An 11,071-nucleotide genomic window follows, 5' to 3' on the forward strand; every position below is an offset into this window, starting at 1 on the left:
TGTGTGTGTGTGTGTGTGTGTGTGTGTGTTTGCATGCCCATGTGTGCATGCATGTGTGTTGGTGTGTGTGTGTTTGTGTGTTTGTGCAGGCACCCATGTGATCATATGATTATTTCTAGAGGAGGATAAGTGGAATGAAATAGAAACCCTGTTGACACAACACACACACACACACAACACACACACACACACACACACACACACATACACACACACACACACACACACACACACACACACACACACACACACACACACACACACACACACACACAGTTGGGCACGCCATGCTAGATTGCATTACTTGTCCCACAATGGAGTTGACGTAACCTTAACCCCAACCCTAAACGCATGGAGTGAGAGAGGAGAAGAGAAATGGGAGACATTTTGAGTTTTGCTCCAATTGTTTGAAATGGTTTTGAGTTCATAGACTGGTGGCCGACTTTGAAACCCAGATTGAAGAACGGTGGAAATTCACGCGTCATTAGTCAAGGATAATTCTACCTGCTAAATATAGCACTATATATACCTGCTATATATAGATTGAAAACGATCAAATACGTCAGGCATCTAACCACACACCAGATGTTATTCACAAACAAGATGAGAACATAAGTAGTTTCACCTATTGGATAGGCCATTGGTGTATTGGTCCGGGATGTGTAGAACGGGAATGGGACAGTTGCATTGTAAATAACGATCGATACTGTATGGACGATTGGATGTGATGTTGACATGCTGGTACTTTGAGGGCCCAGACCCACACTAAACTCTCTGTCCTGGTCCCCACAGCGATAGGAAAACGTCTGGAAGAGAGAGAGGCAGGGAAGGCAAGGAGAGACGGAGAGAGATGGAGTTTTTCAGCCAGACTTAACAGTGACCAAGCAACCGAGATTTGAAGTCAAGAGTCCAGCAAACACACACACACACACACACATCAAAGCAAAGATGCAAGCACATATACTGAAAGAGCTTAAGGGAGTTATGTGGAGAGAGAGAGAGAAATCTGTCGCTTTCCCGGGGCGGTTCAGTGTGTGAACTGTGTGTAAACACACACGGTTCAGGTTTCATTCAGCCGATGGTGGTTTGTGGGGACAGGGTCTAGTAACTAGAGACCTGACAAACCACACACACTTACCCCATAGAACCCGGCCCTTGACCGGAGAGAAGCCGCAACAATCACACACACACACACACACACACACACACACACACACACACACACACACACACACACACATGTGTACAGCTACGCAGATAAACACACAAATATTAACCTTCCCAACATATTGAAAACACATTGAGACTATATTAAAAACAGAGACCATATTGTAAACATATTGAGAACATGATGAAAACATACATTGAGAACATTCTGAAAACATGAGAACTGAGAACATTTTGAGAACAAATTCAAAGCACATTGACATGCTGAGGAGACATGCCACATATCTGCTGGTGTCAGTGGTTCTGTGCATCTTGTTTTTTGTGTTAATATAATATAAAATATAAATAAGTATTGATACCGAGATCCACACGACTTGTCAGCTGCAAGTCAATGATTTCACAGTCTAAATATACAACACTCGCCACTTAGATAAATATATGTTTATTTTGTTGTGGTTGATTAAAATGGCTGATGTTGCCCTGGGTTATTAAGACTGATGCAACTGTCTGTAAGAGATGTAGAGGGAGAGAGAGATAGAGGGAGGGAGAGAGGGGAGAGCTTGAGGGGGCAGAGGGAGATGGGGACGGAGAGAGAGAGAGAGAGCAGAAGGGATTGAGAAGGAGGGATGGAGAGGGAGAAGACAGTGGGATGGAGAGGGAAGAGAGGGAGAGGGAGAGCGAGAGAGAGCGAGAGAGAGAGAGAAAAAGAGGGATAGAGCAAGGGAGAGGGAGGGAAAGAGAGAGAGGGAGAGATAGATGGAGAGAGAAGAGAGAGGGAGGGAGAACATAATGTCATTCAATTGAAACCCAACAGTCTTCATGTTCCTCTCCTCCCATTCATTCTCTCAACGTATAACCCTCTTTCTCTTTATGATGTGCTATATTTTACTGTGATGCTATATTTTACTTTTAGGCTGTATTTTAGTACTATGCTGTACTTTGTTGTTATGCTATGTTTTAGTGCTATGCTATATTCTACTATAATGCTTTATTTGACTGCTTTTTTACTGTTATGCTATATTTTACTGCTATATTTTACTGCTATGCTATTGTTCACTGTTATGCTATATTTTACTGCTATATTTTACTGCTATGCTATTGTTCACTGTTATGCTATATTTTACTGCTATGCTATTGTTCACTGTTATGCTATATTTTACTGCTATATTTTACTTCTATGCTATTGTTCACTGTTATGCTATATTTTACTGCCATGCTATTGTTCACTGTTATGCTATATTTTACTGCTATGCTATATTTTACTGTTATCTTACTGCTATGCTATATTTAACTACTATATATAATTTACATTGAATACCAATGTGATCCCCAAACAATTGCACTATAAAGACTTATTTGTGATGTCACAAATAGATGGAGAGGTATGAAAATGTCCTCCCTTGTGGCAAAATGTGCAAACATTGTGCAAAGTCATTTTTTATTTAGCAGAATGTTAAACATTTTATATTTAAAATGTTGAAATATTTTCACCTATTTCGTTCATATTTATCATTCTAAATTTTCCATCCATTCAAATTGTTCCATGTATTAGTTTACACACAAATATTTTGGGGGGGGGATTTTCAGTCAAGCTAATTTTTGAATGAATTTGATAACACTATTCTTTTATTTAACTTTTCTTATCCTTCTTTCCCCTTTCTTTCTTTCATGTTTTCTTTCGTACTCTCTCTCCCTTCCCTTCTCTCTCTCTTTTCTCCTCTCTGCCAGTGCCACGGAATGTCCTGGAAGCCAGCGCCACACCAGCCTCCAGCTAATCCCATAGCTAAAGCACCTTAGCAACGCTCGCTTAGACAATTTGGAGGAACGACAAAAAAAAAATAAACCAAAAAATTATATATATAAAGAAAGAAAGAAGAAATGCATAAAAAAAAACAACAACCCAGTGTTCAAACCGTCGCCCTCGACTGAACACATGCGTGCGTAGGCTACACACACACACGCCAGCACACACACACACACAGTGAGGGGTACTTGGGCTCCGGGGACCCGTCGGTGTTGGGACGTATTAAAAGTGTTGAGAACTGGCCCCGTCTCCAGGTGATTACTCCACTGCCTCGCTCGTGGCTTCTTCCAACGCCACCATATACTGTAACTAAATGGAGCTTGATACTTTAGATCGTATATATTTGTGTTTGGGTCAAACTGCGACAAGCTCCTTCAAAGGAAAACGCAAAGATACTGACTGTCCTTGAATGAATACCAACCCAAATATGGATAATGTTTTAACTTGTAGCAAAAGTGTTGCCAGACTTCAGCCGTAGCCTGAAGGTGCATTAAAACGCAACATATAAATTTATGTATTTGTATTTATCTGACACATTTACCCATTGAAATTGTCCAAGCGGTGCCTTCATACCATACATACTACATCAGGACAGTCCTCCTTGTTTTGTCACAAGTGGAAAGGGTTTTCAAATGGCTTGTAATGACCAATCCACCTCACACCTGGTGGTGTAATAGGAGCCCTTTAAGTAGGATGGGCACTGCATGGGGGAAAGAAATATACAATTCAGCTTCAAGTTTTTAATGAAAATGCTAAATTAATTTACAGTTGACAGTTGTTCCCATTTTTTTCATATAAATATTTGAAATAAAGCTTTTATTTGCATATCCTTTCTCAGACTATGGAGCAGTGGTTGAGTTTGTGTACAGGATGAAAGTGAGACATTCTATTCTATATCCTAGCTAAGTATGTAAATGCTTCATGTGTGTGGGAGGGTGTGTGTGTGTGTGTGTGTGTGTGTGTGTGTGTGTGTGTGTGTGTGTGTGTGTGTGTGTGTGTGTGTGTGTGTGTTCAGATTCTGAGGCAATAATGTTCTTGAAATATCCTCAGACTCAACCCCTTCTCTGTGTTTAATCTGGTCACCACCACGACACGCACACATGCACGCACCGACACACACACACACACACACACACACACACACACACACACACACACACACACACACACACACACACACACACACACACACACACACACACACTCAACGAATCAACAACCATTCTCATAAAACACTCAACGAAACAGACAAAAATCACACTATGGGATACAAAAAGTATCCCATAGCAAGAAATATAAATAAACGTACATGCAAAGAACTACACAAATGACAACAAACACAGACACACACACACACACACACACACACACACACACACTGAGAGAGAGAGAAACACAGTCAGTGTAAGTCAGTGTGCAGGACTCTGTAAGTGGATCAGGGAGGTGGGGGTGTGTGTGTAGGAATCTTTAGCCAGGCTATCGCTAACAAGCATGTGTCTGTCACACTCCTCTATACAGAAAATCCACTTCCACACCGCAGATTAGCATACTGTTTAAGCCAAAACACACACACACACACATGCACACACACACACACACACACACGCATACACGCACACAAACACACACGCACACAAACATACACGCACACAAACACACATGCACACGCACACACACATGCACACACACACCTACTTGCACGTACACAACCATACGGACACGCACACAAACACACACACACACACACACACACACACACACACACACACACACAGATGCATGCACACATTTGACAGAACTGTTCCTTCTGTGGATGTGATGTCTGCTCTGTGTGATGTCCCCATAAATCCTAATGAACGATCATTCGACACCTTTTTAATTATTCTGCGAGAGCAAATGAGGACACTGTAGCTCGTCCGTAACCCGCGTCATAGAGCTAGTGAAAGGTAGCAAGGGAGTTGTGTGTTTTATGACTCACAGTATAGGCCTACTAAGTTCAAATGATGGTGTGATGATGCAACAGTGCAAGTTCTCCTGAAATTCTTCTCCTTCTTCATATTATTTCAGTCAAAATAATGGATCATTTGAGTATAAAGTTATATGTCACTCCTCAACTCATTGTGAAGGTAGTTTTCACTTTTTTTTTCATTTCACTTTGTGATCCTTGTGATCAGAATCAGAAATCAGTACGTTGCCACAGACGCTGAAAGTAAACCAGAAGGAAAGCCCATATTAGGTAATTTTACGTTGGAGACGATTCGCTGATTTCCGCCGCACCTTTGAACTCCGGCGGATGTTTCAATCAAGCTCTCCTTCATAGCACAATTACCACTTTCACCTCCGCAGTCAAACACATGCGCGGCGCTTTAATGAGACGCCGCGCTCAGATGATCAATAACATTTAATAAACTGGAGGAAACACATCCCTCAGAAGGGGGTGGGAGGGTGTTGTTCAGGCTAGAAACCGTGCGCAACAAATCCGGAACGGTCGAATAAATCGCGTAATTTATACTTCTTAGGCACAAAATACTGCTTTCGTGATGGGTCCCACGGGAGAAGCCTCGCGTGCATCTTCCGCGGGCAACCTGTGAGCAAGGGTCTCCGGTGGCCGCGGCTCGAGCAGACGGCGCGTGATGATTACAGGTCCCGCGGGACATCCGGGAGGTTACTCCCTAATTGATTGTCATGAAAAGGTTCTTAATTAATTGAGAACCGTTGCGGCTCGCGCATGCGCGTTTCGGGGTATGCGCGCAACCCTATCAACGCGAGACAATGGTCTTTCTAAAAAAAAAGGCGATCGACCATCGGAGATGAATAAATAACTATCACAGGAATATCTGAGGGCTTGTTATGGCGCTTTTGATAAATAGACATTGTGCAATTGCGCATTTCCCTATACAACTGAGCTAATGCAACACGCATAGGCCTAGGATGAGCGTCCCACTCCAGTGCACTGCTCTGACGTGTTTAAATGTATTAAGAACAAATGCATGCATAGGCCTACTTATACATATCCTAAACGTACATTAACTTTACAGATGTGTCATTAGGTGCAAACGGGTACACGCACATGCGCACTGCAGAAGAGAGCGACAGACTCACTTCGTGGCTCGAGTGGCCCAGAATCTGGGATGCTTCTGCAATAAGGAAGGGGGGGGGGGCGCTTCGGATTAACCGACTGAAAAACGGTGAAACGTGTCAACGTGTAATTGCACGATAAGGCCTCCTCGCGAGGAATTCATCACCCCCCTCCCCCCCCCCCCCACCCCCCACTATTGCGGCCCTGCTAATCTCCTCGTGGCACATTCGTTCTCGCGCAATCGGTGCGCGTAATCTGCTGTCGACAGAACCGGGTCCAACACGGACGATGAGGCGTGAGGAGGAGAGCGGAGAGAGGAATATATGCGGGGGCGTGTGCAACTGCCGGCGATTATCCAAATGACACGGGGTGGGCGGGGTTTAGAGAGACAGACAAGACGCGCGCGCGCGCTGTCCGACCCCGGTGCGTGCGTCACCGGGTTATGAAATATAAGAGCGAGGTATGGGTGTACACCGCCACGCCCGCGTGCTCACCACCTGTCTCTATTGCTTTCATTGTCCCCGTGACCTTCTATCGTTTCATCCGGCCATTGTTTCCTGGGAGAGAGGTGTGGGGGGGGGGGGGGGGGGGGGGGGAGAGAGAGAGAGAGAGAGAGAGAGCGAGAGGGATAGAGGGAGAAAGAGGGGGATAGAGGGCGAGAGGGCGAGAGAGAGAGAGAGAGAGAGAGAGAGAGAGAGAGAGAGAGAGAGAGAGAGAGAGAGAGAAAGTCCATAGATAGCTCAGGTCGACCTAAGTCGTTTATCTTCTCACTTTTCAAATCTTCTCAGATAACATGGAATATCGTTCCCGTTCTGGGATAACAAGTTGCAAGTTGACCCAAGTTCAGTGCACACTTCAGAAAGTGCTTTTGAAGGCAACAGTAACAGCAGTTTTGATTGAGTTTCCTACAGTTATTTCTGACTTGATAATCGGTGTCGATTAGCTTGATTTAGCCTATAGGAATAATTTAAGCGCATTTAAAACGCAATACATCAGGTTATATAGGGCTATGTTGTAGGCCTATGTAAAACAGCGTCACTAAACCGAACATTGAGTCTGTCCTCAATTTAAATCCAAAGCATCTTTGATCAACTTTAATTGGACATCAATTACGGCAATAATTATAATAATAACATGCCAAATAACATTTTTTTGGTTTGGTATAAAGCATAGTCCTATGGAAATTTAAATAAACAAAATCAAACACATTTGTCAGAGCACTTCAATTGTGTTGCGCCCTATATTGCTTAATTGGTAAATTGTCAAATAATTTCACCCATATGTTCCTCTATTGAGCAGCTCTAATGAGAAATAGATGTGGAAAGATTGTGAAAGGATGCGGAATACATTTAAAAATGCTAATTGCAGCACGTTGACATTTGTATCTGAAGCAGTCTGAAACTAGTTGAGGTCCGAAAGAAACGCATCCTTGTGTGCGCGCGTGGTCACGTCACGAGAGTTGCGCTCAGTCTAACTAAGCATTTTTTTTTTAATTTCTCTGGATGAATTGATTACTAATCCCATCTCCTGAAACACAAAACATCCCCACCGGCCCTCTTATCGCCCCCCCCTTTTTTTTTTCTAAAGCCCCCCCCGCCCCCTCCCTCCCCTCTTATCACCCCTTTATTCAAAAGGACCCCCACCCTTTCACCCGCCCGCTCCGCAATTCGAGCATCACCCTGCCGCGGGACAATTGGCCCTAAACGTATCCGACCCACGTCATCATCATCCTTGTAACAAAACAGACATGCACGCGGAAACACCTGCCGTATTTCAGGGCTACTTTGTGACGTCACAACGACGGCCCTGAGTCGAGAGCGCATACAAGTTCACTGAAGACGTTATAGGCGTGTTTTTTGGGGGATGCCAAGAGATGAAGCGCTGAAACTGAATCAATAAGCTGAAATATCCTGACAACGATTGAATGGCATCTGCCTTGGAAAGGAAAATAGAGACAAGTCTTCTCAATGCGCAGCAGCAAAAGGTCGGGATTAATTTCCGACTCTTAAGAACAGTGAAACAACACGTCAACAAAGGTCTACGAAGAAAGATGCCCGACCCCAAGTAGTACAATTATCATTATTAATTATCATTATTCCTGATTTAATAATGACATAAAAAGTAGAACAGTGCCAAATTACATAATCGTACAAATGTTTGACAAAATAACAATTGTCACATCGTCGTGTCCATTACGCAAGAAATTTTTAAATTCTGCAAGAATTAGTGTGAAATGCTCTCACTCTGATGATCTGTCGGTTGTATTTTTTTCCAACTCCAGCAGATGGTTAAAATGGTCAGTCTGGGCGCCCGATATGAATAAGAGCAATTATCCGGAGGACCTGGCCTAAACTTGATCATGAGAGATATTCTCTATAGGTAGGCCTCGTGTAGAAACTGCCCCATATGCTATTTAGGCCTGAAAGGCCAAACATAACAATTTAATAAATAATAAGAATAAGCAAAAGATGCACTAAAACCAGCTTTCAAATCGTCCCGTTGTCTTTATACAATTATTGATTATGTTGATGATTGATTGTAACATAATTCAAAACAATAACATAATCGATGTGGCATAATAAAAACAAGACAATATAGTTCAGCGCGACTTTGTCCAGGCCTGTGTATAATCCACACTGAGCATCGCCTGATATCTCGCGATATGTCTGGTCCTGTGTCGACGCAGTGACATGTATGTACATGTGGAGCCCACGCGCGACGGCTGCTGTCACGCGATATTCTTCGCCGGATAGCGCTCGTGAATGCATGGGTTTAATTGCGCTTTAACTGGGGCCTAAATACAACGTTTTCCCCCTGAAGTTTTTAGTAATTAGAATATACAGAATAGGCCCATAAATAGAATATAAATCTTTTAATTATAGTTTTACGATTTTTTTTAAACGCTGAAATAACGCTGTTGGTGAGAATGGTCCGAAGTGTCCCAAATGTTATTTGCAGGACTAAATGGCTGGTTGAGAAACTCCAAAGGGCCCACCAAGCACACCATGTGTTCTTACCGAGGCGCAATAACAATCATATACATTTGATTCTACGAAGTTTCTTTCTGCAGCCAATAAGCCTATTTATTCACAATTTACATCATTTTACAACAACTAAACAATCCATATAACACTGACCTACATGTTTACAAGCATAACTTTGAACTTATTTTTAGAACGTGAATATGCTGTGAAACACATCTGGTTCACTCTTACTGACTTACTGACGAGTTGAACAATATTATCCTCAAACATTTTTAAAGATGGCGGAACTTTGAGTTCCACGAAGAAAATAGAAATCCCAGAAGAATCCAAAGCAGGATAGGACTCGTTTACAAACTTGGCATCGAGCTTCTCAGTTCGTGTGCACAACATCTGTCCGGCCATAGTTTCTAATCCAGACTTTAATCCTCCAATAAAATGTAAATTAGGCCTATTCGTTATATTTTAAGAATGAGTCCAACATCATTCTTTGAACCGTCCATAAATTACAATTCCACTGCGGTCTGCTGCACCAAAGCAGGCACGTTTATAATAACACCGAATTCAACATTTCGGTTACGTTACGGTCATTATAAATTACTGTACTTCCACCTTACTCCGCTTTTTTCGTCGTTTAAATATGAGTCAAAGGTAGGGTCCCGTGCACGCTCGTTCCCGCGGGGCTCTGGTAGTGCTGCGCGTGCAGCACGTGCAGTCTGCCCTGCACGGACGACTCGCCCGCCGGTTCGCCGTTCGGTAAATACATGCTGATCATATCCCGCAAGTCCCCAGTGGGGCACGGCGGAGGCGCGCGCGTCGTAGGTACCGGGGGGCTGACGTTGGGCTCGGACTTCACGAGGGACCCCAAAGTCCCGCCGTGCGTGGCCCCGGACGCGGGAGAGTGCACGCCCGAGTTATGGTGCGGGTGCGTGTAGCCGGTGAGCCCCCCGTAGCCCGGAGGGGAGCCGCTCATGTAGCTCGGTGAGTTCGAGATGGGGCTGTACTGCAGCGCGCTCATGTCGTAGCGGTGCACGTGCTGCGAGTTGTGCGCGTGGGGGTGGGGGTGCGGGTGGTGCGGGTGGTGCGGGTGGTGCGGGTGATGCGGGTGGCTCCCGGCGGGTCCCGGCGGCGGGTGCTGACTGTACGCGAGCTGCGCCTCTTGCATCATCGCGTGCGCCGCCGCGTGCGCCGCGGCGGCCACTTGGCCCGAGTAGGCGCCGCTCGCCCAGCCGTTCATGTGCGCGGTGTAGCCGGTCACCGCGCCGCCCCCGTGGCCCCCGCCGCCCCCGGCGCTGTCCAGTCGCTGTCCCATCCCGAGGCCGCCCGGGGAACCGAGGAGCCCGCCCGCGAGCGAGTACTTGTCCTTCTTGAGCAGGGTCTTGGTCTTCCTGCGCGGGCGGTACTTGTAATCCGGGTGCTCCTTCATGTGCATGGCCCGTAGCCGCTTGGCCTCGTCGATGAAAGGTCTCTTCTCCGCCTCGGTCATCACCTTCCACTCGGCGCCCAGCCGCTTGCTGATCTCCGAGTTGTGCATCTTGGGGTTCTCCTGGGCCATCTTGCGCCGCTGCCCGCGGGACCACACCATGAAGGCGTTCATGGGTCTCTTGACCCTCTCCTGGAGCGCCGCTTTGCCCCGCCGCCTCCCGCGTGCCCTCCCGGATTGGACGGGTTCGTCTGGGGCACCACGGGGGAGTGCAGGTCCGATTCCATCATGACGCTATACATTGACCTGCCGTTGTGTATACGGCTAAGGGGGGACGGGGAAACTAAAGGGTAGAAAATAATAATAAAAAAAACACCCGCCACTCAAATAGATGGGGACATTGAGAAGAGCGCGCGTTTGCGAGGAAAAAAAGGGTCCGAAATAAGAGACGGAGAAACGGAAGATAACCTAGGAGAGACGCGGAAAACACACGGAGAGAGGGAGAGATCAACTAAAGCGGGGGATTGAAAGATGTGCAAACGGCGTGTGGTTCAGGAGTCTAGGGCTGCGATCCACAAAGGTCGGATATGTGAACTCTTTTACCCCCTTTTTTTCCG

The 11,071-nt window shown here is 45.5% G+C and overlaps 1 pseudogene across 1 annotated transcript; it reads right to left on the minus strand.

The window, feature by feature from the left end:
• Positions 1 to 9,665: 9,665 nt before the first annotated feature.
• Positions 9,666 to 10,756, minus strand: LOC311369572 (transcription factor Sox-1a pseudogene; annotated as a pseudogene). The gene has a single exon. The product of its transcript is annotated as a transcription factor Sox-1a pseudogene (transcript).
• Between the last annotated feature and the right edge of the window lie 315 nt (positions 10,757 to 11,071).

Source organism: Micromesistius poutassou (assembly GCF_964030765.1).
Source record: "Micromesistius poutassou genome assembly, chromosome: 24".
Classification (NCBI taxonomy): Eukaryota; Metazoa; Chordata; class Actinopteri; order Gadiformes; family Gadidae; genus Micromesistius; species Micromesistius poutassou.